Source organism: Sorex araneus, chromosome 6 (assembly GCF_027595985.1).
Source record: "Sorex araneus isolate mSorAra2 chromosome 6, mSorAra2.pri, whole genome shotgun sequence".
Lineage (NCBI taxonomy): Eukaryota > Metazoa > Chordata > Mammalia > Eulipotyphla > Soricidae > Sorex > Sorex araneus.
This window is the reverse complement of record NC_073307.1, coordinates 45,520,886-45,544,054: the sequence shown is the minus strand read 5'-3', so window position 1 is coordinate 45,544,054 and position 23,169 is coordinate 45,520,886.

Below are 23,169 nucleotides of genomic sequence, written 5' to 3'. Positions count from 1 at the left end.
CCTGAGTTCGATTCCTTTGCCCCTCTCAGAGAGCCCGGCAAGCTGAGAGTATGGAGCCCCCGCCGCAGAGCCTGGCAAGCTACACATGCGTAGTGGATATGCCAAAAACAGTAACAATAAGTCTCTCAATGACAGACGTTACCGGTGCCCGCTCAAATAAATCAATGAGCAACAGGATGACAGTGACAACTATAGCTATGTGTCGTGATTAATAATAGAATAATTAACAACTATTTAGTTTTGAATGTTTTTGAGTATAGACATATTTTAGTGGCACAAATTAAAGACCAACCTGATTTACTTTTGGAGTTAAATAATCTGATCTGTATAAATACTTATGCCTCTAAGCATTAAGAAATTTTTTTATGCCATGTACAGAAAAATAAACAAATGACTTCTTATAATTTCAAATAATGACTAATATTTTGCCTTTATGGATGTCTAACATGTAGATGAGAAGTTGCCCACTTGATGTTTTTGAGAGAAACTAGCTTTCTATTGCTCTTAAAGTTGGAGAGGAATGTTTTGATAGATTTATAGTCTGAATATATCCATAGGTTGAAGATATCATGCACAAGAAATTATGACTAATAGGGCAATGGTTATTATAGTAGCTAAACAATACTCATTGTTGGAATTTGATAATTACTTTATTGAGAAAAGAAATATACTTTAGTTGGAAAAAAATACGACCCAAAAGGTAGCTGAGGCCAGGAAAATATGGAGTTTGAAGAATTAGCAGTATGGATGGCAAGTAAATGCAGGTTTCAGAGATAAAGGTCACAAGAGTCTAACTATTGTGACCAAATTGACCTAATCTTTCTACAAAATATGAAATTCAAAAATCATAAAATGAATAAACAAAAGATACATGGCAGCCCAATGAACTTCAGTTTTCCTTTACCCTTTGTGACATTTTGACTAATTGGAATGAAATATCAAGATCTCACAAATTAGAATAGAATTATAGAACTTGAGTATTTTAAGTCCTTTAGGACATTCTCAGCGTTCTAACAGCCATCTATTTGAACCTTTTTTGTCTTGGACAAGTTTTACTAGATTTCCTCTGAGAAGCTTCTTCCTTATTCTTTTTATTTATTTATTTTTAAAAAGTTTATGTGGTAGAAAACACACTGCAAGATACATCTCTTGATGTCCTTTTATGGGTATGGTATGCTATTAATTATAAGATCAATGCTGTACAGTAGATATTTAAGACTTTTTCTAAATATCTTCCACACCCCACACCGAAGAAATTCTGTAGTCACTTAATAGCAATTTTCTGTTTCTCCCTCTTCCCTGCCTTCATTCCTGGAATGCACCATTTTACTTTCTGTTTCTATGAGTTTGACTACTTCAACTTATTCATTTAGATGAAATCATGCAGCATTTGTCTTGTGACTGGCTCATTTCATTTATCAAAATGAACTTACTATCCTCTGGCTTCATCAATGTTGAAGCATGTGATAGGAGTTCCTTCTTTGGCTGACTGTAAAATATTCCACTATATACTTATACTCCATTTCTCCCCTAGGATCCTTCTTTCTTACTACAACACTTTGGAGTGAGCGTGGAGGGGAGAGGTATGCAGTGCTCAGGATTTTTAGGGCCCTTATCACAAATTATCTGCTAACCATCTAATGGCTGAAGGATATGGCATTGCTCCAGTACAATGCTTGGTCCCGAAGTTTCATGGATACTGGAGTCACTCCCAGTGCTGTAGGACTCTGGGTCAACACTTGATAATCAGGGTTCTCCGGTGCTTACACCCAAAGATGTTTAAGGGACCATGTAGTGTAATGTATTAAATATGGATCTAGTGACCCAGGCACGTGCTCTAATCACTGTGCTGTCTTTCAGCCCTTTATTAACACATGTTGTCCTCCAAGTATATTACTACTATCATTTTATACAGAGTTAATAAAAGCAGCTTCTCTTTTGAACCTAGAGAACTAACTAGCACAATATGTTTCATCAGTCATCTGATTAAAAGTATACAAGGGTCAAAGACAGTACGGGGTTTAAGGTGAGTGTGTATGTCTTGCATGCATCAGACCTGAGTTCCATCCCCCTCACCACAAGGTCAATCGAGCATGCTGGATGCAGTCCCAGAGGTTCAGAAGCACAGTCCCCGGACTCCAGAACCTGTGAACCACCATACTCTTGTACCTTTGCACAACCAGCAGATTGACTGAGAATCACTGGTCACTCTAGGATGACCAAGCACCACTGAGCACCTCGCTGGAGCCCCCAGAATAAACTAAGAATACAACCTACCTCAGAGGTACAATTATCACTATTTTATAAATTTTGAAACTGAAGCACAGAATCTTCTTCCAAATTATAAAACTGGAAAATGGTGCAGACTAGCTGAAAACTGAAAAGTGACTATAAATGCCATGATGTTATACAGTAAGCCCTCACTTAATGGTATTGGTAGGATATGGTAAGCTCTTGAAAAATGTAGCACTGTAGCACTGTCCTCCTATTGTTCATCAATTTGCTCCAGCAGGCACCAGTAACGTCCACATTGTGAGACTTGTTTTTACTGTTTTGGGCATATTGAATACGCCACGGGTAGATTGCCAGGCTCTGCTGTGCGGGCAGCATATACTCTCGGTAGCTTGCCTGGCTCTCCGAGAGGGGTGGAGGAATTGAACCTGGGTTGGCCTCATGCAAGGCAAACGCCTTACCCATTGTGCTATCGCTCCAAATGTAATTTTTAGAAAAGCAATGTGTCGTGAAATCAGACCTTTAAATAACATATTCCTGTTCATGATATATGTGAGAATTTTGTTTTTTCTCACTGATATTGTAATGAGACAATTCTGAGCAAAATAATGTTAATTGAAGTTCTGCTACTCTGGATCCTGGCTTTTAAGTTCCAACAGCCAATTACCCCACTACTTAACTGAGAATAGTATGTAAACTTTCTCAAAATACTTCCATATCTTTGGATGATATACCATTTTTTCTTGTTCCTATGTGGGAGAAACATGAATAAGGTAATATTATTCTCATTTTGTAGGTGAGAAAAACTAAATTCTATCCATTCTAGAGACTATCCAAAGCATATCACAGCAGAGGAAGATGACACATGCTTTCAATCCGTGTCCTCTACTCACCAGGTATCTGAACTTCAGGACACCATTAATAAGAAAGAAGAAATGACATCCGTCTCACAGAATACAATGAGAACTAGAATTAAATGAAATTATACCAATAGTTGGCATAAAATTTCCAGTAAACCGTTGTTTTTTTCCTCTTCCACCCCAGAACCCACCAACTCTCTTTATTTAATTTATTTATTTGTTGAGAATTAAATAACACTGTTCTGTGTCTCATTCAGATTCACCAAGGTCAAGCTATAATGTGAATTGTATTAAGTATGACACACCATGTAGGATTTCCGTAGATTTTAAGAGTGTCATTTTATCCATGACTACTCATGTCTATTTATTCTCAGTTACTAATTTGTTCCCACCCCGCCTTATTCTAAAATGCATTGGAGGTAGGCAACTCAACTCTTAAATCAAATTGCCTGGATACAAACAGTGACATAAACATAATGAAACTCACTCTTCCAGCATTCTTCCAAAGAAACATTTACCTTTATAAAAGAAGTGCCAGGTAACAGACCTAAATGCTAGCTATGCTCAGAATGGAAATCTAAAATCCATCACCAAAAAATATAGATTCTAAGAAAATTGCCCTCACAGAGTATGTTTCCACAGCTGTGAAATGAGGAGGCACAATACACTGATCCATAATTTTCTTTCCAATTTTATGAAGCAATATTATTATCGGAACTCAGTATCAGTCAGAGAACCTGTCCAGCATCTTAAAACCAAAATGGAGAAGAGTGCTAGATGCTGTAAGAGGCTTTGACCACTATTTTCTCTCACCTTTCCTAGCAAACATATGTTGACTAAGTCTCCCATTTAACACATTGCTATGTGTTTCTATTATAATTAATATTGTTTGCTTTGAAAATACATTTATGCACCATAATTTTATGAACTATCAATTTTAAAATCTTTTATCCTTGTGGCCACAGAGATAGTACTATAGTAATACAAATATGCACACAACATCATCAACAAAGGAACTTGCAAATTATTTGACTTATAGAACTTTGATTATCTTTTAGATTCATTCTTTTCAATGTATTTCTGCTATTCTTTGACTCAGTACTATATATGATAAATTTGGCCTTATTGTTGCATTGTTGTAATCTTTTAATGATTAAATTATGACTTGTTTTTTTCTATTGTTATTTTGATGGCTGCATATTTGACAAGGCAGAATCAATGTCCTGTACACTTTTATAATGATCACCTGATAAAGTACTTATAGACAATGGTGCTTTCAATAAAGTAAAACTTTTTTTCTATTAGGATACAATTTAAAAATGTTTAACACATTTAACAATATAACTGCAAAGATATTTCTGTTATAGATGTTGATCCTGGACTTTCTAAAACATCCTCAACATAATAATTTACAACAGCTTAAAATTTTTTAAAAGTAGTTACTGTCACTGTCATCCCATTGCTCATTGATTTGCTCGAGTGGGCACCAGTAATGTCTCCATTGTGAAACTTGTTGATACTGTTTTTTTGGCATATCGAATATGCCAAGGGTAGCTTGCCAGGCTCTGCCCTGCGGGCAAGATACTCTTGGTAGCTTGCCAGACTCTCCAAGAGGGGCAAAGGAATCAAACCCAGATCAGCTACGTGCAAGGCAAATGCCCTACCTGCTGTGCTATCGGTCTAGCCTACTAAAGTAGTATCTTATATATATACTTATATATATATGCACAATTTGTGTGTGCATATGTAAATATTGTATATATACATTATATATAATATTATATATCACTTGTATCTCTTGTCCTCCCATTGATCTTCGATTTGCTCGAGCGGGCGCCAGTAACGTCTCCATTTGTCCCTGTCGCATGCTAGTGTAGCCCAATGATATCTGCTCACTCCAGGAACAGGAAAAGCCTCAAACTGTTCATTCAGGGTTTTGACAAAGAAGTCTGACCATTTCGTTGGTGGGCGGCCATGTGGTCTTTTGACATCCCATGGAATCCAGTCAGTAACAGCTCTAGTCCAGCAGTCGTCTTTGAATTGAATTACATGACCTGCCCATCTGATTTTTGATGCCTTGGCAAACGAGACAGCGTCCCTGATTCTTGACCATCAATGGAGGTCAGAGCTCCGGATTCCTTCTCTCACTTGAGTGAGATGTGATACTCCTAGCATAGCTCTTTCGATTCCTCTTTGGGGTACCCGAATAGTGTTCTCATCCTGTTTGCGTAGGGTCCAGGTCTCTGAGGCGTATGTTAGTGCAGGAAGAATGGTGGGATCGAAAAGACGTGCCCAGAGTCTGAGGTTCTTCATTCTCTTAACCACTACTCTGACACTCTTGAAGACGTTCCATGCTGCTCTCTTCCTCTTGCGCAGTTCTGGCACCAAGTTGTTCCTCATGTAGAGTTCTCGTCCCAGGTACACATAGCTGCTGCATTCAGAGATGTTCATTCCATTGAGAGCAAATCGAGTGTCAGGTACTTGTTCGTTTTTCATGAGCATCGTTTTGAGATTCAGCTGCAGTCCGAACTTTCCACACTTGCGGTCGGAGTCGGCCAGCATTTGTGCTGCTTGTCTATTGTTTAGCATTATGAGAACGATATCATCAGTGAAGAAGAGGTGGTGTAAAGTTGCTGACGGTCTATCTTCACTCTCATTCCTTCCCATTCCAGTCATCGCGTGACATTCTCGAAGGTGACACTGAAATGGTATCACCCTGCCCGACCCCTTTCTTTACATCAATTATCACTTCCTTGTAGAATGGTGATATCCTGGTGGTGAATCTGTAATACACACACATATATATAATATATATAATTTATATATATTATGTATATATTCCTATAATATTTGAGAGTCTCTTGCATGTGGCTGATTTCCCAGGGGCACCTTGGAAAGGGATGGGCTCCAGCAGAGCTCCTGGCAGCTGAAGCCCTCCAGAGCCTAGCCACATCCATGCTCAAGGCCCCTCTCCACAAGTTCAGATGAGCCTCATGCATGATGGTACCAGCAGAGCAACCCGGGTGTATGGGACCTGGGGCTGAGACCTCCAAGCCTGCTTGGATTGGGACTGGGTCTCTTCTGCCCAGATTCCCCATTTTTCAGCAGCTAGGTGGTCACACCCAGGGACTGCCCCCCACCCCCCTGTAATCCCACCAACAGCCAACATCCAGAGACTTAAAACCAAGCTCCCAGAAGAGAGTTACAAAGAAGTCTCTTGCCCGTATGCCTGTCTGTCTTCCCTGGGCCCCTTGGAGGGGATGGGCTCTAGCTTCTCTCCCTGCCCCAAGCAGAGCTCCCAGCAGCTGAAGACATACAGAGCCTAGCCAGTGCCAAGCTCAAGGTCCCTCTCCATACGTTCAGACGAGCCTCATGCATGAAAGTACCGGCAGAGGAACCCAGGTGGGTAGGACCTGAGGCTGAAACTTCCAAGCCTGCTCAGATAAGGACTGGGCGTCTTCTGTTCAGATTCCCCGTTTTCCAGTATCTAGGTGGTCACATCCAGGGGCTGCCCCTGGCACCCTGTAATCCCACCAATGGCCAACATCCAGAGTCTTAAAACCAAGCTCCCAGAAGCTTGACACCTTATAGCCTACTTCTCCCTCTGGGAGAAACTGGCAAGCTACCAAGAGTTTCCTGCCCACATGGGAGAGCCTGGCAAAGTCCCCCTGGTATATTTGTATGCTAAAACCACTAACAATCTGGGCCTCATTCCCCTGACCCTGAAAGAGCCTCCAGTGCGGCATCGTTGGGAAGGACGAGTAGAGAGAGGCTTCTATAATCTCAGGGCTAGGATGAATGGAGACGTTACTGATACCGCTCGAGATATTCGATGATCAACAGGATGATGATGATGATGTGATAATATTTGATAAGAGAAAAATATGGCAAGTGAAGAATAGGAATTTAAAATTAGACATATCAAGTTCTGAGTCCTAGACTAATCATTTAGCAGTCTCAAAAGCAAGAAAAAAATTACTAAAATATTTGAAACTTGACTTGAGATTAAGTTACTTTATAGAATTCTTATGAGAATCAATTATATAATATTTGAAAATTTCTAAGATGCATATGCTATCAATAAAACTGGCAGTTATACAAAATTAATAAGATACACAGATTAGGCAAGAAAACATAAAACTTACTATGTCCAAAGATGATGTGATTGTTTATGTAGAAAATTCAAAATAATTGCCAAGACAAATCTTGTAATTTATGAATGATAATATCAAGGTTGCAGGATAAAAGATTGTTAAACAAGAAATGAATCACATTCTAATTACTAATAATCAACAAGTGAAATTGTAAAAAAAACTGTATACTGTATCATTTATATTAGTACCTATGAAAGTGAAATACTGAGGTATAAATCTAATGAAATATAAACAAGACCAGACTAAAAACTACAAAATTATCATTCTTGAACTCAACAAAATAGATTTTCTATTTTTATGGATAGGAGATTGAATATTATCAAGATGTCCTTTCTTTCCAACTTGATTTATAGATTCATGCAACAGCAATAAAGATCCCAGTAAGTTATGTTGTGACTATAGACACATTGACTTTAATGCTAAACTAGAAGCAAAGCCATTAACTGTCCAATAGAGACTTGCAAATAGCTGACCCTAGTTGAATTCCTGGCACCACATTTAGTCTCTCTAGCCCTGCAGAAAATCAAAGGCCAGAAGACCACATATTTTTAACATGAAAATCCTAAACTCTTTGGAGAAGTGAAACTGAAGCACCACCCAGACAGAGCCCCACCCAGAGAAGGGTGGACCCCTCAGAAAATGAGAAACTACAGAAGAATCTAGAGATTATGAAAGGACCATCAACAGTGCCAGGCTTTCCCTGTGGCAACGCCCAGATTATTGTGTGTAGAGAACTCCAGGAACACTTCAGGACTTGCTCTCTCAGGCCCATGTTCTCCTTTGAACACATATTTCTCTCCACTCACATCTTTCAAAATAAACTTTGTTCAATAAAATCTGTATTGCTTCCCATGCACAAGTTTATTTTTAAGGTAATAAATACAGGTTCAAGCATGCAAGGCATGCATTTACTATTAAGCCACTTAATAGTTAATCAAACCTGGGGGGAGGATATATTTTTTTTAGTAAAAGGATGAACTTAGCCTATGGAAATTTGTGCACTTATATTTATTTTCAAAATAAAGTGAACTATCAGGGAACCACAAAACTAAATCCTAGACTCTGTTTGAGATAAAGGTTACCTCAGGCAAAGGGGAATGGAAGGGGTAATAAAGAGCAATGGGGTCCTGTTGGTGGGAAGAGTGTTGGGATAATGACAATTACACACGTACAAGTTCAGGAGCCAAACTCCGAAAAGTCTATAATACTTTAATCCAATGACATACATGTCAGTGACAAACTGAAAGTGAAAAAAAAGATCTCATGCTCGCCTCTGCTTTTCAGAATCCACATAATTTAGTCATTACTTAAATATACCTATCTATTAGATATATTTACTAATTACAAATTACTAGATAAATTTCATATCTGTTGAAATACAAATATCCAAAAAATTCTTATACACATACATATAAATCTGAGTCCTTAAACTTTGGTATCATCCTAGCTTCTTATTCTTATTTCTTCCATTAGTCATTATGAAAAGAATACGGGTTTCAAAGCTATATAGAAACAAACTAATTTAGCCTCTGCCACTTCACTTCTAATCATAAAGATTGATGGTAATATGAAGATTTCTGATGCTACCTACAGTGTTAGTAGTTCAGAGCTTGACGCATAGTTGGCATTCAGTATTTAGTAGTAGTGGTGATAATGAGAATGGCTTTCTGACGACTAAAAAGATGTAGAGAGGCAGGGAGAAATGGGGTATGGGTGGAGAGAGGAATACCGAGAACAATGGTGATGGAGAATGGGCACTGGTGGAGGAATGGAAACTCGATCATTATATGACTGAAACATAATCATGAAAGTTTGTACGTCTGTAACTGTATATCACGGTGATTTGTTAAAAAGAAAAATGAAAAATAAAATAAAATAAAATACAAAAGAAAATGTAGAGAAAGTTTATTTCAACCAAATACTTACTAAATGAACACAGATTTATGCAGGTCACATTTCTCCCTAAATACCACATGACCTGGCATCTGAACCACATATTTTATCTAATTTTGTCTTTATATAAATAAAATGTTTGCAATCAGCTGTCTTATACAGTCATTAAAATACAATGATTAAATGTAAGTATTTCGAAAAAAATTGCTTAGCTTTGCATGTCCTGCTAATTGTAAATTCCCTACTCCTATAGCCTATCTCCAATAAAGGTCTCCAGGTTCATTTTTTAATCTCAGATCCAGAAACAATGATTCTTCTCTGACTTCCTTCTAACTATTCAATAAGTCCTGCCAATTTTTTCCTTTATATAAGCCCTGAATTTTTCTACTGTTCCCAACTGTACCCTGCCACTGCTATCTTTCAAATGAATTGAAACTCAACTCATCGGTTTCCCTCCATTCTCGTGCCCTGTCAACTTTTCACAATGTAGACTGAACTATGTTTTAAAAGCATCAATCACATCAAGTAAACTACTTATATAATGAGCTTCTTATTATTTTATATCAAAGACCATGTATGAAGTTACACACAAGCTTCCAGAGATTCCCTAGAGGTATTAATGAATCTTTCCAATTCGAACTTGCACCCTTACTTCTTCCTCACGCTTGTATTCCAGTGCCTTGGGCCTTTTTGCCTATTTCTTATAACATGCCAATCCTATGCCACCTAAACCTCTAGGTTTGTAACTAAATATTCCCATGGAAAGGTCAAGTTAAGGTTTTGTTTCTCAGACATACCTTACTTAATAACCCCTTGAAAAGATTTTTCTACCAACCCATTTTAACACACACAAATCCCTAACCTCAGTCATTTTCTATAATGATTTCTTTTATTTGTATGAGTTATTTGCATGATTGATATTATTTGTATGATTTTATTTTATTTGTATGATATGGTATTCTCTTACTATTAATCTATTACTTGTCTTTCTTAGTAGGTTACAAGTTTTCATACATCAAGAACTTTCGCTAAGAAGAGATCCACGTGAATTTTATGATCATTGTTATAGATATTATAAACCCTAAATATAGTTTTGAATGATTTTACTTATATCCACACATAATGTAGAAGAAGACACATGTAGAAGAATCCTGTTGCTCATCGATTTGTTCGAGGGGGCACCAGTAACATCTCTCATTGTGAGACTTATTGTTACTGTTTTTGGCATATCCAATACGCCATGGGTAGCTTGCCAGGCTCTGCCGTTCGGGCTCGATACTCTCAGTAGCTTGCCGGGCTCTCTGAGAGGGGCGGAGGAATCGAACATAGGTTGGCCACATGAAAGGCAAAAGCCCTGCCGCTGTGCTATCGCTCCAGCCCATCCACACATAATAAAACGGTAAATATATTGATGTTAGTTGTTTTATTTTTCCTTAAAAATTATTATAGCCCCACTTCTCTTTTAATATGTTTATATAGCAATGCAGTATCATGTTTAATCTCATTTACATTTTAACCTACCGTATCTCTTTCAAATACTCTCAAGAAATGGTCCAGAGAGATAGTGTAAAAGGTTAAGCGCTTGAGTTGTAGTTGGGAAACTCTTGTTTTGATTCCCAGCACTGCATATGGTCCTCCAGAATCACAGGAGTGATCCCAGAGCACTGAGCCAGGAGTAAGTCCTGAGCACAGCCAAGTGTGCTCCAAAAGCCCCCAGAATAAATACATAAAAATAAAAATAAAATAAAATGACCTCAATAATTCAATAAAGTGGGCATAATAATTATGCCTATTATGTCAATAATAGCAAGCTGTAGCACTGTCCTGTAGCACTGTCCTCCCCGCTGCTCATCGATTTGCTCAACTGGGCACCAGAAATGTCTCCATTGTGAGACTTGTTGTTACTGATTTTGGCATATTGAATACGCCATGGGGAGCTTGTCAGGCTCTGCCGTGTGGGCAGGATACTCTCAGTAGCTTGCCGGGCTCTCCAAGAGGGATGGAGGAACTGAACCTGGGTCAGCCACATGCAAGGCAAACGCCCTACCCACTGTGCTATTGCTCCAGTCCAGTCCAATAGCAAGCTATTTTTTTTATGATATAATAGTGTATTATAACTAATTATATTAGAAGTGAAGATCAGGAAAAATAACTTGCCTAATACATTACGGATATTAATAGAAACACAAAGATCAAACCTATATACTGAACAACAAATCCATTATATTTTTTTTAGCTTCTACATGATACTGCTATTCAATAAGAAAAAATCTCCTTTGGGAGAACTTAGAACATTTGAGTTAAAGTCACTGTCACTGTCACTGTAATCCTGTTGCTCATCGATTTGCTCAAGAGGGCACCAGTAACATCTCCATCGTGAGACTTGTTGTTACTGTTTTTGGCATATTGGATACATCCCGGGTAGCTTTCCAAGCTCTAATAAATGCAATTAGAGCGAAAAAAATACATGGTCTATAGCCTTAAATAATGTTGCTTGTTGCAAAGACATTTAATGTTATCCTAAGATAGAGCACAGAATGTTTCATAACTTCAAATGTTGTTAGAACTTGTTTCTCATCCCTCAGACTAATCTTCTGCTCATTTAACTGTCCATTCTCTGTTGAAAGCTTTCCTCTTCAGAGGATTGCTTAAAAATTCTGTGGTGTTCACCACTCACTTAATACACCCACCTTAGTCCCAGAATATATGAACTAATAGGAGTGGCTGACTTTGGTGATTTACTACCCGTATTCCAGAGTAGTGAGCACTTTGCATCCACTCATTCAGTTCTTCATAACAACCTTGGGAGGTTACTGTTATTGTTTCTATTTTCGGATGAGGAAATACAGACTCACACACTTCAAGTCTTGCCCAAGATCACAGAGGGAGAAGGAAGCAGCAGGATTTGAATATGAGTTTCCCCAATACCAAGAACTGCCTCTTGAAACAAAAGCTAAAGCATCCCTAAATAAAAAAAAATGAGAGTCTGTCACTAGAGTTTTAATCTAAGCCTGTCTATTAGAGACATTTAAAAATTATAATATGGGTAATTCAACTAAATATGTTGCACAGGAAAAAATGTCGGATATGATAAGAGCTCTTAAGTCAGTGACGGCATCCTGAGATGGTTCTGCCTTACATAATACAAGTGCGTAAAAAGTTCCCAGCCCAGCTGTGATGTCAGTGCTCTCACTAGATTTTGCATTCAAAATTTCATTCCCCAGTATTGTTACCCTGGTATCATAGTAACAGAAGCAGGTCAGAATTCCTGAACTTAACTCTTACAAAACAAGTGGAAAGTGTGCCTCCCTTATGGTCAGAAATCAGAAAGTTCTTAGGGTAACTCAATCTATTTAACTACAGCTTTTGACTTTAAGGCAAGAGAGCATCTTGGATGAATCTTAACGGCAGTATGTGAAGTGAGAGAAACAAACACAAAAATTACCCTATAATGTAATAGTTTTGTACAAAAATGAGTTAAGCTTGCTAAAAATTGAACACATGTTATAGAAATCCATCTGTATGTTCGAGAGAGATCAAACATATCTATGATAATATTAACTCAGTAAATTCTAGAGAAAGCCCAGTGTCAAATATGCCATCACCATAAACAAATGCATGTGTTATTCCAAATCATTCAGGCAACACCATCGAGAGAAGGGAAGGGAAGGAAATAACAGAATTGGAATTTTTAGAAGCATAATAATTTAAATATATTTGGAGCTTAATAATAATAATAATTTAAATATACTAGGCAGAATCTCCTGACCTGTGCCAGGCTATCTTCACTGGGGCCTCCTTGGAGTGGGGGACGGGTTGAGACTCCTTCTCTGCCCTAAGCAGAGTCCCAGCAGCCAAAAACCTCCAGAACCCAGCCACAGCCATGCTCAAGGCCCCTCTCCATAGGTTCGGACAAGCCATGAAGGAACCGGTAGAGGAACCCAGGTATGTGGGACCTATGGCTGAGAAGTTCAAGCCTGCTCAGATCGGGACTGGGCCTCCTCCACCCAGATCCCCAGTTTTACAGTAACTTGGGAGTCACACACACACAAAAACTGCTCCCCTCCAAACCTCCCCCCCCTCCACTACCATGTAATCTCATCAACGGCCAAAATCCAGAGACTATAAAACAAAGCTCCCGGAAAAGAGTGATGCAGAATCTTGTACAGCAGAGCCTGGCAAGCTATCCATGGCATATTCGATATGCCCAAACCAGTAATAATAATAGGCCTCATTCCCCTGACCCTGAATGTGACAGGGATGAATGGAGATGTTACTGGCTCCCGCTCAAGTAAATCAATGAACAACAGGACAACAAAGATACAGTGATTTGGAGCTTTATTAAAAATGAATAATTGGCCAAAGTTTTTATAAATGATTGGAGAGTATAAATGATTATGTGCTATTGTAAGATTATTGCATAATAGAGACATAATATTTAATTATACATTGCAAAAGTTAAAATGTATATAGCAAATACTAGAGTAAAATTGACCATGTTTTAGGAGTATAACAGCATTAGCGATGGTAAAGTGGAATCACAAATATTCAATTCAAAGAAGGCAAGGGAAATAAAAGAAAAAAACAAGATAAAAATAATAAAATATATAGTATGGTATAGCTAATTTCAAAATCATCAATATTTTGATTAAATGCAGCTTATTTTGCTACTATAATTAGAAGGCAGAGCTAGTTAAAGAATAAAAAGTTATGATTTAACTGGATAGTATTTATAGCACACCGACATTATCTATAAAAACATAGATTAAAAGGAAAATAATATAAATGTTCAAAGAAAAGTGCAGTGGTTACATTACTATAACTCAAAGTAAATCTTAGACCCAATAACATTATAAGAAATAATGAGGAATATTATATTAAAAGATAGGATTCCTATTAAGGAAACAGTGCTAAATTTTTATACTTCTAAAAATTGTTAGATTCATGAAGAAAAAATTACAACATAAAAAGAAATATATAAATACCAGTGAGATTTGTAAATGCTTATTATTTTCTTAGAAATAGATATAGATAACAAATTAAAGTCAGGAAGGGCCTTGAGTATATTGATATTTTATCAATCTTGATATAATTTGTAATATTTAGCAGATTCACATTTTCTTTCAAAGTTTCAGGGAATATGCACCAAAGTAGATCATATTATCTCAATAAATTCTTTTTTTTATTGAACCACCATAAGATATAGTTACAAAGCTTTCACAATTGAGTTTCAGTCATATAATGATTGAACACCATCCCTCCACCAGTGTACACTTTCCACCACCAGTGTCCCCAGTATTCCTCCTGCCACTCCCACCCTACCCAACCCCTGCCTCTATGGTAGACAATTTCCTTCTTACTCTCTCTCTACTTTGGGGCACTAAGGTTTGCAATACAGATAATGAGAGGCAATCATGTTTGGTCCGTTACCTACTTTCAGCACATATCTCCCATCCCAAGAGATCCCTCCAACCATCATTGACATAGTGATCCATTCTTCTCTATCCAAGCTGCCTTCTCCCCCAGCAAGTGAGGCAGGCTTCGAACAGTGGATGAATCTTCCTGGCCCTTGTCTCTACTATCCTTCGGTGTTAGTCTCATATTCAACAAATTCTTTAAGATTTTAATTAAGCAAAAGGGTTTTCTTTGACCACAAAGAAAATTAGTAATTTTTGGTGATTAGTAACTTTTGATGACTAGTAATTTTCGATGGTTCAAAATTTGATTCCCATAGGTATTCCAAAACTTACACAAACCAGTTGTTCCATTAAATGTTCAGAAAGGCCATGATAGAATATATAGGTGGTGTTTTACTGAAATTGCTTCATCCTAAACAACAAAATCCCAGTTTAGATTGACAAAATTCGAGTTTTGTCTAATAGATTAAAAAAAAAAAGTGCAGTGCAAGATTTGAACAGCTTTGGTAGAATATAGCATTGTTTTTGATGAAGTTTATATGATCACATTATGTATTATTCAGAAGATCATAAAAATATTAGACCACCAAATGGTAAGAACATATAATCCATGATTAAGAGGGAAAATATGCAAAAGAAATAGACAAAATTATCCAAATAATTCAATTAAAAGACATATTTTATTAGCTGTTATTAATATATTTAAAGTAGGAAGAGCAAGGACAAACAGAAGAAATCATTAATAATTTCACCAAATAAAATTAATGCTTTTAAATTAATCAAATGGAAATTCTTAAATGATGGTATATGAAAATTCTGATCCGAGCAAGAATCGGATAGGGACTGAGCCTCTTCAGCCCAGATTTCCCATTTTCCAGTAGCTAGGCAGTCACACCCAGGGACTGCCCCCGACACCGTATAATCCCACCAACAGCCAACATCCAGAGCCTAAAAACCAAGCTTCCGGCAGAGAGCGATGCAGAGTCTCTTACCCCGGCTCCTGGCTGTCTTTCCCGGGGCCCCTCGAAGGGAGTGGATTCCAGCTTCCCTCCCCGCCCCGAGCAGAGCTCTCGCAGCTGAAGATCTCCGGAGCCTGGCCATGCTCAAGGACCCTCTCCACAGGTTCGGACAAGCCTCATGCATGAAGGTACCGGCAGCGGAACCCAGGTGTGTGGGACCCGAGGCTGAGACCTCCAAGCCTGCTAGGGTCGGGACTGGGCCTCTTCCACCCAGATTCCCCATTTTCCAGTAGCTAGACGGTCACACCCAGGGACTCCCCCGGCCTGTGTAATCCCACCAATGCCCAACATCCAGAGACTATAAAATCAAGCTCCCGGAAGCCACATTTTATAGCCTACTTCTCCCTCTGGGAGAAACTGGCAAGCTACCAAGAGTTTTCTGCCCACATAGGAGAGCCTCGAAAACTCCCCATGGTGTATTCATATGCCAAAACCAGTAACAATGCTGGGTCTCATTCCACTGACTCTGAAAGAGCCTCCAATGCGGCATCATTGGGAAGGACAGGACGTGTAAAGAGAGGCTTCTAAAATCTCAGGGCTAGAACAAAAGGAGACCTTACTGAGACTGCTCGAGAAATTTGATGATCAATGGGATAATGATGATGATGATGATGACAATGATGATGATATGAAAATTAGAAAATGGGAAAAATGGGAAATACAGTAAGATGAAGAATTATAAAACTGAAAGACAACTTTAAGGAATTTTTCAAAATTCTGAAAAATAGTATATGTACAAAAAATAAAGATAATGTCATGGTGAATACTGAAATTTTAGCATTTGCCTCCTTTATTAGAAATAATTAAAGAGTATCAATAAAAGAGTAACTTTTATTCATCAATTAATATCTGCCAGCATAATATATTAAGAGACACTAAAAGGTTACAATGCCAGGAAGAGATTCCAAATCTGTCTTTCAAAACATGATTCTAAATAGTAGACATCAAATAAACAACTGGAACATTAGTAAAACAAATCAAAGTCAAACTCATTTTACTAAGGTCAGTATACAAAAGAATTTCTATAATGAATACTTTGTATTTTTGTATTTGTAATTTCTATAATGAATACATTATACTTCTATAATGAATACTTAGAAACAAGATGATATAAACCATTTTAATAGTTATCTTTTAAAAAATTATTTTAGAAATAAGATTTAAAATTCTTCAAAATCTCCATATTAAAATCTACAAACTATTGCTAAGAGAAGTTTAAGACAAAATAAGTGAAGAAATATTCCATGATCATGGGCCAAATAGATCAGTAATTAAACTGCTAATTAACCAAATGAGGGAGACTTAGAACTATAGTACAATATTTATCAATATAAAATTAGAATAGAAAAATGAAAAACAATAGTGAAATCAGCAATAGATATCATGATAAATTAAATTGATAAATAAAACAATTTAATTAAATGGACGAAAGACTAACTCATTTCAAAAGGTGGGAAGCATTGTAAGTAACCAGATAAGTGCAAATTAAGACCAAGTGTCACCGTACACCCACAAGATGAGCTAAAATTAATATGGGAAGTCAAATGTTGGGGAGTAAATTGAGCAACTTGAACTCTCCTACATTCCGGGTGGGAGTACAAATTGGCTCAACCACTTTGGGAAAACTATTTCATAATACCACCTTAAGTCAACATATGCGTATCCTATGACCCATCCATAAAATTTCCAAGCGAGACGATTATTTCCACTGGAAGGTAAGTTCTGTAAACTACACTAGCAGCTTTGTTTAAAAAAAATAAATTAAATTTTAAAAAAACAACCTAAATCAGAAAAATTCATGAGCAATAAACTGCAGTATAAATATATGTTTTACAACTCAGCGATTCATAAAACACACATACAAATGGACTTCAAAAACATATTGAGAGAAAGATCAGGACAAAGAAGATAGCTCCAAGAGTACATCAATGTGTGAGAACTCAATTTGATCCCCTTTCCTCTTTGCACTACCAGGAGTAGTCCCAGTGGCCCCCAATACTAACAGACCCATACAGTGAGCCATTAAACCCACTATCATTGAATATGGCTCTCCAAGCCTAATAACCATAGGTTGAGATTACCAAGCATGAGAAAGTACCCCCCACAAAAGGGAAGCCAGGCACCAAAAATAAATATGCTATAGATTCCATTTATATTTAAGTTAAAATTAGGTAAAATAAATTATTAATCAAGTTGATCATTTGTGGTTCATAAATTTGAATGGGTTTGCTGAGTACAGATATTTTATAATATTCTATTATAAGCCAAGATACTGAATATCCTTTGTCAAGAAGAGGTACTGCTTAAACATCAAAACTCAATCAAATTGATAAACTGCAAATGTTCAGTTTGATTAATGTGCATTTTACATATGTAACAAAGCAATAAAGAATTTTTAAAAATCAACATTAATGATGATAAGTAGCTTCTAACATTAAAGAGGATGACTTCAATTAGCTAAATCAAGGATAACTGTTATGGTGGATGACAATAGAAAGTATAGGGTTTTTTTTCAAAGCATGAAAATTTCAGTTTTAATTTAAAGTAAAAGTAAACGTTGGAAAAGTGTGAACAAGTTAATTTTATAATCAAATTTGCAAAATAGAATTCACTGTATAATAATGAATACAGTGCCTACAACTACTAGAGTTTATGTTAAAGTAAAAAAAGATCAAATTCTTAAACCTCAAAATTGGCATTGCCCTAGTTCACTACTTTCTTTCTGAACCCTATCAGATCCATAGATTTATAGATATGATTACTGTAGAGTAAAAGAAACTGTCATGCAAATTTCTAATGGATTCTATGTTCAGTGAATCATCAGTTTCTACCTCAAAAAAGTTAGCATGAAATTTACATTCTTCATGGTATTATAGCTTCATTGTGCTTTATTTCTGCATTACTCAACTGTGTGATGGTGGCTTCCTCCAGGTCCCAGGATGCTCTGAGGAGCTAAAAAAAAATCACATAAATAGGCACTACAGAGTAGGATAACTGGTATGAAGGAGGGTCATAGTAAGGAAACAAGTCTGAAAGGAACCATGATGAGATATGGTTGAGGAAACCTGCTCTAATCCACTTAACTGGAAACATCTATAGTGTTGTGCTAAAAACTGTGAATTCCATGCTTTGTAAAATGGATAACAAAATAAGACAGCTCTGAAGGGTATAATTTTTGCAAAAATATCTGGAAATTGTGTTTGGTAGTGTAATAGAGAAAAGAAAAAAAAAGCTATTGTCCACAGGAAGGAATTGTTTGAAATACCGCTAAGTTGTGTAGGGTGGTAGCTGCTGATTCCTTTGGTCTCTATTGGCTACAGACAGTGAACTGGAACCTCTGTAGAAACGATAAGAAGGCCAATTTTAGACTATTATCAAGCAAAAGCAGATACTCCAAGGCAGACTAATATGTCTCAGGAGATAATGTCACAAATACTTTTGGCCCACCTTTTCAAAGATATGGATAGTGTGAGGCCAGAGAGATAGTACAGGGTAAATCCCTGCCTTGCTTGGAGTTGATCGGGCTTGGATTCAAGGCACCCCGTATGATCTCATGAGTAATATCAAGAGTAGTGTCTGACCACAAAGCCACAAGGAAGCCCTGAGTATAGCCGGCTGTGGCTCAATCACCTCAACTACTCACCTTCCAAACAAAAGATACTGAGAATGGGATATTAGCAATAAATGGAAGGTTGCAATTGATGATACCTAAAACCTTTTTTTCTTCCAATTCAAAGACTCCACATTTTTATAAAAGCATATAGGTCTGGGGTTAGAGCAATAGTATAGCAGGTAGGGCGTTTGCCTTGCATACGGCTGATGAGGGTTCGATTCCCAGCATCCCATGTGGTCACCTGAGCACTGCCAGTAGTAATTCCTAAGTGCAGAGCCAGGAGTAACTCCTGTGCATCGCCTGGTGTGACTCAAAAAACCAAAAAAAAAATAAAAACAAAAATAAAAAATAAAAGTATACAGGTCTTGGCAATGAGAATTGATTTCAGAAATCCTAATTCTCATATTGGGTCATCTCTATTGACTGGAAGTGATGATCTTGGGAAAGTCATTCAATCTCTCTCTCATCTTCCAATAAACTGAAACATTCTAGATTTTTCACACTGTTAAAGAAGTGAAAAACAAGTATTTCTGGAATTATTTTGAAACCCAGCACGTATCTATTTGTTTTTATTTGATGAATTTTACTTGTATCAGGAAGAAAACAGAAAGGCGAGATGACAGGAGTTATTTATGGAGCCTTCCAAAAACGAGTGGGAAGAAAGCAGCTGGGACTCTCAGGTGTAATGTGGGCGACAGTTTCCTGAGATGAGTACAGAGGAGGCATGAGTCAATCAAAATCTCAAATAGGAAGTTCAATTGAGATGATCATCAAAGAAAGAAAAGGGTTCTTCAAAATCTGAGGATTCTGGCACATATTGGCATTATGCCTGAGAAACATGGCCATGTGTGTGGGCCCCAATCGTTTAACTTATTTTTAATTAGGGTAGCACATTTGTAAACAAAAAGGTAATGAGAATAATTTCAAAGAAAGCAATGTCATTAAACTGAAATCATAATGAATGGGTTATTCAATATGGTAAAGACTTCCAAGTTATTGAAAATTTACCCTAACCATATTGTTTAACTATGTTTGGAAGAAAAAATTTCTAAAACTATTCTAAAACTTCATTTGTATGCACATTTTGGATCCTTAAATAAAAATAATCTATATAATATTGGAAATTGCATAAATATAGTAAAACCTTCTGATTTTTATGAGGCAGTGAGATTGCTTGTCCTGAACAGTTTTATTCAAAATTTATGGGTAATCTTATTTTAGTTATCCTATTGGCTTCTTTGTTGGGACTTTCTACCTAGCAACCTTTAGACATAATCACACCCTTGCCCTCATCACTATATGGAAATGTTCCACCTCCAGATGCAAAATTTAATGTGTCCTTTCTGAATCACCTATTTCTATCTTTCCTACTCAGCCTGCTTCCAACATTAATCATACTCATTTTCCTTAACCTCTTTCTATTATCTGTTCCCCTTCTGGGCTTGGTTTCTATTCCAAACTAAATTCAATGTTCAAACATGCCAGGGAGTATCTTACCTTTAATACCACATTCTCTTATACTTCTATTTCTTCTCTTTGCAAATTTCCAAATCTAATCATTCATGTGATAGTTCATGTTGGGAGTATTGTTTATACTTCAAAAATTAGATCCTAAACTAAGGCACATATAATTTTGAGTTCCAGTTTTGTCATTTTTTATTTTTGTGACCCACAGTTATTTTTTATATAATTTAAAAATCCTTTTTAGTGAGATACCTGGATTTACATTACTGCCAACCATACTTTTTCTGGATACATCATTTTTTTCAGAAAATATGTATTTTATGGATATATAAATTTAAAAAATAATATAATGATTAATTCTGAGTCAATACATTTTTAAATGTACATGAAATAGAAAAATCCTACAAATGTAAAATTTATTAAGAGTGGAAAGAGTTAAGAAAAAATTAGGGGGAAAAAAATCTTAATAGGTCAGGGCCAGAGAGATAGTACAGCAGGTAGGGCAATTTCCTTCTACATGGGCCACCCAGGTCCTATCCCCAGGACCTACTCCTGGACACTGCCAGGAGTTATTCCTGAGCACAGAGCCAGGAGCAACCCTTGAGCATTGCTAGGTGAGGCCTCCAAACAAAACAAAACAAAAAATTCTGAGTACAAGTGTACTTTATCCTAAGAAAGGGAATATTACCTTCATGTTAGAAAATATATTATAGATACTGCTTAAGTTTCTGCATTAATCAGTACAATATTATAGTAATTGACATATCTGAATACCATACTTAATGCCAAGTGCTGAGAAGTTTATCTTGTCCATATGATCGAGCAATACCACCTCTGGGAATATACCCATTAGGCGCAAAAACACACAGCAGAAATAACATCTGCACTTGTATGTTCACTGCAGCACTGTTCACAAAAGCCGGAATCCGGAAACAACCTGAGTGCCTTAAAACAGACAACTGGTTAAAGAGACTATAGTACATTTACACAATGGAATGCTATACAGCTTACAGCTGTTAGAGAACAATGAAGTCTTGAAATTCACGTATCAATAGATGGACATGGAGAGTATCATGCTGAGTGAAAAAAATCAGAAGGAGAGACAGAATGACTGCATTCATTTATGGAATAGAAAAAAATAAGATAGTAGAAGACTAACACCCAAGGAAAGTAGAAACAAAGGCCAGAACAAATGGTCCATGGTTTGCAGTCAGCTTCAAGGGCTGGGAAGGGGGCAGTTGGGATGGAGAAGGGACATTATGATGTCATGGTTGGCTGGGATCGCTCTAGATAGGAGATGTGTGTTAAAAGTGGGTAAAGAACCAAACGTGATGGCCTCTCAGAATCTGTATTGCAAACCACAATACCAAAATAGAGAGAGAGACAGACAGACACAGAGACAGAGACAAATACAGAGAGACAGACAGAGACAGACAGAGACAGAGACAGAGAGAGGCAAATGGTAGGTGGGATAAGGGAAAAGATTGATGAAGGGAAACGTACACTGGTGGAGGCATGGGTGTTAGAATTCAAACGTTGTATGACTGAAACCTGATCGGGAAAGCTCTGTAACTGTATCTCACAGTGATTCGATTGAAAAAAAGAAAGGAGCTCAATATCTAATTTTTTGAGAATCGTCCATATTGTTTTCCAGAAGGGCTGAACCAGTCGGCATTCCCACCAGCAGTGTAGAAGGGCCCCTTTCTCCCCACATCCTCTCCAACAGCAGTTGCTTTTGTTCTTTTGGATGTGTGCTAGTCTCTGTGGTGTGAGGTGGTATCTCATGGTTGTTTTGATCTGCATCTCCCTGATGATTAGTGATGTAGAGCACTTTTTCATGTGCCTTTTGGCCATTTGTATCTCTTCCTTGGTAAAGTTTCTGTTCATTTCTTCACCCCATTTTCTGATGGGGTTGGATGTTTTCTTCTTGTAGAGTTCAACCAGTGCTTTATATACCATTGATATCAACCCCTTATCTGATGGGTATTGTGTAAATATCCTTTCTCATTCTGTAGATAGTCTTTGTATTCTGGTCACTGTATCTTTTGCAGTGCAGAAGCTTTTTAGTTTAATGTAGTCCCATCTGTTGATCTCTGTTTCTACTAGATTGCTTAGTTCCATGTCATCTTTGAAGATACATTTATCTCCAATATCGTGGAGGGTTTTGCCGACCTTGTCTTCAATGAATCTTATGGTTTGTGGTCTGATGTTGAGGTCTTTGATCCATTTTGATCTGACTTTTGTGCATGGTGTCAGGTCGAGGTCTAAGCCCATTCTTTTGCATGTGGTTGTCCAGTTGTGCCAGCACCATTTGTTGAAGAGGCTTTCCTTGCTCCACTTCACATCTCTTGCTCCCTTATCAAAGATTAGATGATCATACATTTGGGGTTGTGTGTAGGGATATTCCACCCTGTTCCATTGGTCTGCGGCTCTGCCTTTGTTCCAGTACCATGCTGTTTTAATTATTACTGCTTTGTAATAAAGTTTGAGGTTGGGAAGGGTGATGCCTCCCATCGT